Consider the following 6,072-nt stretch of genomic DNA (forward strand, 5'->3'; position numbering starts at 1 on the left):
GGTATTTTGAACTTTCTAAGAATCCTGAAAAACAGAAATATTAGAAAATATTGAGCAGCACAACTGTGTTCAGTGCTGATAAGAAATGTTTCTTGAGCACAGAATCAGTTTAATAAGATGATTTCTGGAGGATCATGTGACACTGAAGACTGGAGCGATGGCTGCTGAAAACTTAGCTTTGCAATCATGGGAATAATTTACATTTAATCATTTACAAAATGAAAACAGTAACTTTAAATTGTAATATTTCACAATAATAATATAAACACTTTACAGTCAAGGTTGGAGTTAAATTAACTGAATGAATCTACCAATTTTAAAAGAAATTGTGATGTTTTAGTGTTTAGTTTAACATTTACACCAACCAAACCTTTTAAAACACTGAGACACAGTAAGTGTAGAGGACTACAGTATTGTACAAGTACTTACATACAGTTAAAAAAAAAGGAGAAAGTATGTAAATTGAACTAGGTACAAAAATATGTTTTTAAGATATGATAGATCTATAGATTATGTTACACACTGTCTCTTAAGCTATGGCCTTGACACATTGCTGACTGCTATAAAAGAAAAAGGTAAATGTTTGATTGGTTAACCTAACCTAATTCACTTTAGCACCTTCTAGTAGACACTTGTCAGAAATATGTGTGTAAGATTCCATTAAATTATAGCAGGTGTTATGCCTGATAGTTTGAAACATCTATACCTCGCATTTTGCAACACTGTGCTTTTTGTGGCAATGCTCAATGGTACAAGTTAATGTGCTTTTGTAATAGTCTGACAAGATTTTATCAATTATTTAAGATGTAGTTGTTTCCTTGGGTGTAACTGACTTGGACATTTTTGAAATTTTTCTGCAATCTTTGACCTCACAGCTCAGGATAGCGGCTTGTGAAAGGCTTGGGACTATGAATGCTCTTACAGCCGTGATGTAAAGTTTCCACTGCTCCAGAGAAATTCGTTATATGAAAGCTCATGATGAGGAAAAGATGGCACATTTCAGATCATGAACTACCATGGAATAATAGCCATTGAATATATTTCCCCAGGTATTACAGACCTTGTGTGAAGCTTTTCAAAACTCTTGATTCTTTTTACTGTCAGTCAATTTGAGGAACTTTACAAATTATAATGATCATACATTGCTATTTGAAAGTTTGTGAACCCTTTAGACTATTCTTTATTTTTGCACAAATATAACCTAAAACATCAGTGTTTTCAATCAGTGTGATGACTATCGGATGTCATTGCCTGTTCTGTTTTATTTAAAGAACAAGGATCTATCAAAGTCTGAACATGTTTGTAGAAGAGAATCATGACATGAACAAAGGAGATCATTGAGGGCTTCATAAAAATAGTTTTTGTTAATCTTGACAGTGGAAAAGTTTACAAAACATCTCTAAAGATCTCTAAAATCCCACAGTCAGACACATTTGGAGGACGTTTAATACCACTGTTACCCTCCCCAGGAGAATTTGACTGTATTCCAGCTTAAAAACCTTATCCTATATATCCTATATATATAAAACATAGTTTTGGTAATATCATGGTTTGGGTCTGTTGGGTCAATGAATTCTGAATAATGCCAATTCAAAAGGAAAATGTCAGGACATCTGGCAGAGAAACTGAATCTGAATCATCTCTCTCATGCAGCAAGACAATGACCCCAAGCACACAAGTCGTTCTACCAAAGAATGGTTAAATAAGAACAAATTTAATGTTTTGGAATGGCCAAGTCAAAGTCCGAACCTTAATTCAATTGAAATTTGTGGAAGGACCAGAAGCAATAGGAGGAATCCACCAACATCACATAGTTGAAGCGGTTCTGTACTGAGGAATGGGCTAAAACTCCTATAAGCCATTGTGCAGGACTGATTAAAAGTTACAAGAAGCATCTAGTTGCAGTTATTAGACCAGACACTGAAAGCAAAGATTCACATTCTTTTGCCACTCATGATATGTAAAACTGGATCATTTTTCTATATATTTTTGTCTCCTTTGTTTGACTGGATTCTATTTGACTACGTTCCAAACTTGTCACAAAATCTGATGATGTCTTGGATAATATTTGTACAGAAATATTGTAAATTCAAGCAGCACTGTATGTTGTATTTGGAGGGATGTTGCAGTGTTTATGAAGTGTGTTGTGTGTGCTAAACTTTAAAGTGGGAACTAAGTACTGTCTTTATGATATTAATTTCTCACAGGTTCCTGCTCTATTCCACCTGCTTTATTATTATTTAATTCTCCCTCAACCCGCTTGCAATATGTAGGATGTGTCTGCATAATATTTAAGTTCTGTTGAATACCAAATTCTCTCTCTGGGAGTTTCAGCTGTTACTCTGTTTGATGTAAAGGTTATCTTGACGGAGCAGCAGACATTTTCAACGCCTCCATGCAAGTCTCAACGTGTTTCCATCGCGCCTTCATGCAGAGCATCGTCTGGTCTGCATATTATTAAACCCCTTTAGCGTTCGAAACTTAGCTTGAACTAATGAAAGCCTGCAAAACAGGTGCATTCTAATGACATATTTCATATGCTGTTTCCATGGGGATATAAAAGCAAACATTCATAGTATAATGATGAGCTCTGATTTCTTAAGTATTTTGTATCTAATACCAGCACCAGTGCAACTAGACTCAAGTAAATCAGCAAGCCTTGCACAAACCATTCAACTACCTCTGCAAAATGTCTCGGACATAACTAGAAAATATAGAATGCTTGCTAATTTAGTAATGCTCTTGTAATTGCCAAATGATGCACTAAAATACTAAATGCAAGATCAACGGGCATTTTTGGTCATCATGTCAAAAGTTTTAAGGGGATAGCTCACCCCAAAATGAAAATTATTTCTTCATCAACTCATCCTCATGTCATGTCTATTATAAATAAAGGTGCTTTGTTGGCATCTATGGCTCCATGAAGAACCTTTACGATTCACAGAACCTTTCCATTGCACAAAAGGTCTTCATGTAAAAAAAAATGGCTCTTTAGTTATTCAAATTAGTTCTACCAGAAAGACTCGGGAGATAGAAGAATGTACGAAGCATACATTTGTTGACAGCTCAGTGAGCACAATTATAAATTTCTTTGGCGGAAGGCCCCGTCCATGGTTCGTAATCCGAGGGTAGCGAATCTGCATTTCCTGCCTGAAGACGAAGGCAGGGACGCAGCAGACCCCCCTGGAAGGTAAGGACAGGACCATCCTGGTGGTGGTGGGGAGGGTGGAGGTTGTTGTCGCGTCGGCATCTGCGAACTCAAACATGTGTAAGTACGATCTTTTATACGGGAGCATAAAGACGTGATTGGATAATGATGAAGGTAATTAGTGACAAAGTGATTGAGTCTTCCTGGCAGAACTTAGGCTAAAGCTTCCATTTCTTATTAGTCATTCAAACTATTAACTTTTTTTTTTTTTTAAGAACTGTTTACTGAAATATTAAGTGGGAAACCCAAAATGGTTCTTTTATGGCATTGCTGCAAAAATACCCTTCTTAAAACATTTATAAAAATAAATAAATAAATACCGTAATGTAGTTTGTTCATAGCCGAACTGTAGCTTTCTACTACTCTACCGATTTGCATTTAGGCTACAAAATCCAGAAGAATATATTCTGAAGAACTGCTGTCATCCATAAAATGATAATCAATGTGGTTCAGTGTTGTTTTAGACAATACTGACTTTGACATATGGATAAAAAAAAAAAATTGAAAAACAATTATTCATTTTTCTAAATATCTTATTTTGTGTTCTGCATAAATACATGTTTGGAATAACATGAGAGTGAGTAAATGATCAAGCTGTCAACAGTCTTAAACTATTCCTTTAAGACTTTTGACAGCTTGCATTACATATAGAAAACATAATTGAATGTAAACGCATGCACAAATATGACCTTCAGAGCTAATGTTTTAGTTGTTAGCCTTTAAAAAAAGAGTTGAAGGGAATGAAAAATAAATAAGGCCGACAAATCAATGATGATACTCATTCAATTATTTATCCAGTGTACTATTTCTACAGTTGTGTCTTTTGGGTCTTTTTGCATCCATGGGCTTTCTTCTCATTAAAAATTAATGGGCCAAGAATATATATTTTTTCCATATTTTCATTATCTGCAATCTATAACAAGTGTATTGATCCATTCCACTTCCTTTCCTACCTGCCCAGGCGAACTGCGTGTGGTATCGGGTGTCTGGACAAGGAGCCCAGGTAATGCTAAATTAGACAGTAAAACCTCCACACACTTCACGTTTTTGCATTCAGACACAGAAAATGATCCTACGGTGTAATCCTCCCTCCAGTTGGTCTCTGCAGGGTGTGTGTTTTCTTAATGACGGTGGAGACATGGATTTAGCTCACCTGCGACGCTCGCTGTGAAACAGATGTTTAGAGGAGGCTTGTCTTTCGAAGGAAGGACAATAAGTTGGTTTGAATGTGCTGGAATATAAGGAGATAGAAAGAAGGAACGAGAGCTGCGTCAGTCAGCAGTGATAAGCCAATAAACCACTCATCTCCTGAGAGCACAGACTTACTCATTCTTGGGTGATCATACACACGTGTATAATTAAGTGTGTGTGTGTGTGATAGAGAAAGAGGCGGTGTTGAGTGGGTGAGGGAACATGTGCTTGGCTGAGTGCTTTAGACACTTTCAGACTATAAGAAACATGACAGCATTTTCTCGTCCTGTCATAGGCTTTTCTATGTGTGTGTGTGTGTGTCTTATACCCTCAGCTGCCATGAGTTACTCTCTCTCTTCTTGAGCATGGAGCCTTGGGGTCAGTCTGTAATCTACAGCTATAGAGTTTCTTCCAGAAGATGAAAGGAAGTCAATATGGAGTCAAAGATATACAGCCATCGCTAATGGAGTCAGGCAAAGAAAATGGCAGATATATACACGGATGCTAATGTGGCAGATGATCGAGAGTGAACACTGGCCTGTTGAAAAGACTCAGATATGGGTTTTGGATGATACATTTAGAAGGTGCTACTTCAAACATATTTCACTTGGTGAACTTTCCCATAAAATGGTTGACATTTCTTTCTTTCTTTCTTTTTCTTTTAAAAGGTAAATCAACTATGGTTTTTTCCTCTCACCAATATTTTACATGGATATTGTTAAATGTGAGAAATATATATATATATATATATATATATGTATATATATATATATATATATATATATATATATATATATATATATATATATATATATATATATATATATATATATATATATATTTGCCTCCGATTTGGACCATTTTCAGATGTGGTTCTAAATCCGATATGTATCTGATATCTTTGCCATTTGACCTGCTATGTCTAAATACTCATATCTGATTCTTCTCTTATTCATGAATGTTTCTTGTCATTGTTACATGACTACTCGTTCTCGTTCTTGAGTTTATCTTTAAACTTTTATTACATATGAGATGTTATTATTTATTTTTTTGCCTCCGATTTGGACCGTTTTCAGACGTGGTTCTAAATCCGATATGTATTCTTTGCCATTTGACCTGCTGTGTCTAAATACTCATATCTGATTATTTTATTCATGAATGTTTCTTGTCGTTGTTACATGACTACTCATTCTCGTTCTTGTTCTTGAATTATCTTTAAACTCACTATGACTGCTTTTGCACTATGATGTTTTAATGACCCTTTTAGCATGTTTCTAAGAACAAGGACATGAGCTGCATCTGAAATGCTGTCTGGGAAAGTACTAAATTGAATAAAGTCATTGTCAGTCGACTTTAAGTGTCAGTTGAATTGCTTCAGTGCCATTCACAACTCAAACTCCTTGGCCTTATAAGAGAGTAAACTGTTCATTTATTTACATCTGTCCATTATAGAATAGATACAAAACGGACCAAAAACTACACAAAACACTTAAATTATTCTAACATTCCGATGCATACAGTTAAAGCTGAAGGAGAAAAGAATAAAAGGATGTAAAGAAGAATAGATGTGTGATCCAGACTTTAAAATGCACTATATGTGAAAGCATCCTGAAATTTTTATATAAATATAAAATATTCAATCTAAGAATCAGGCTTTACAGTGTAAATGTGGC

Source organism: Carassius auratus, unplaced genomic scaffold (genome assembly GCF_003368295.1).
Source record: "Carassius auratus strain Wakin unplaced genomic scaffold, ASM336829v1 scaf_tig00214736, whole genome shotgun sequence".
NCBI lineage: Eukaryota > Metazoa > Chordata > Actinopteri > Cypriniformes > Cyprinidae > Carassius > Carassius auratus.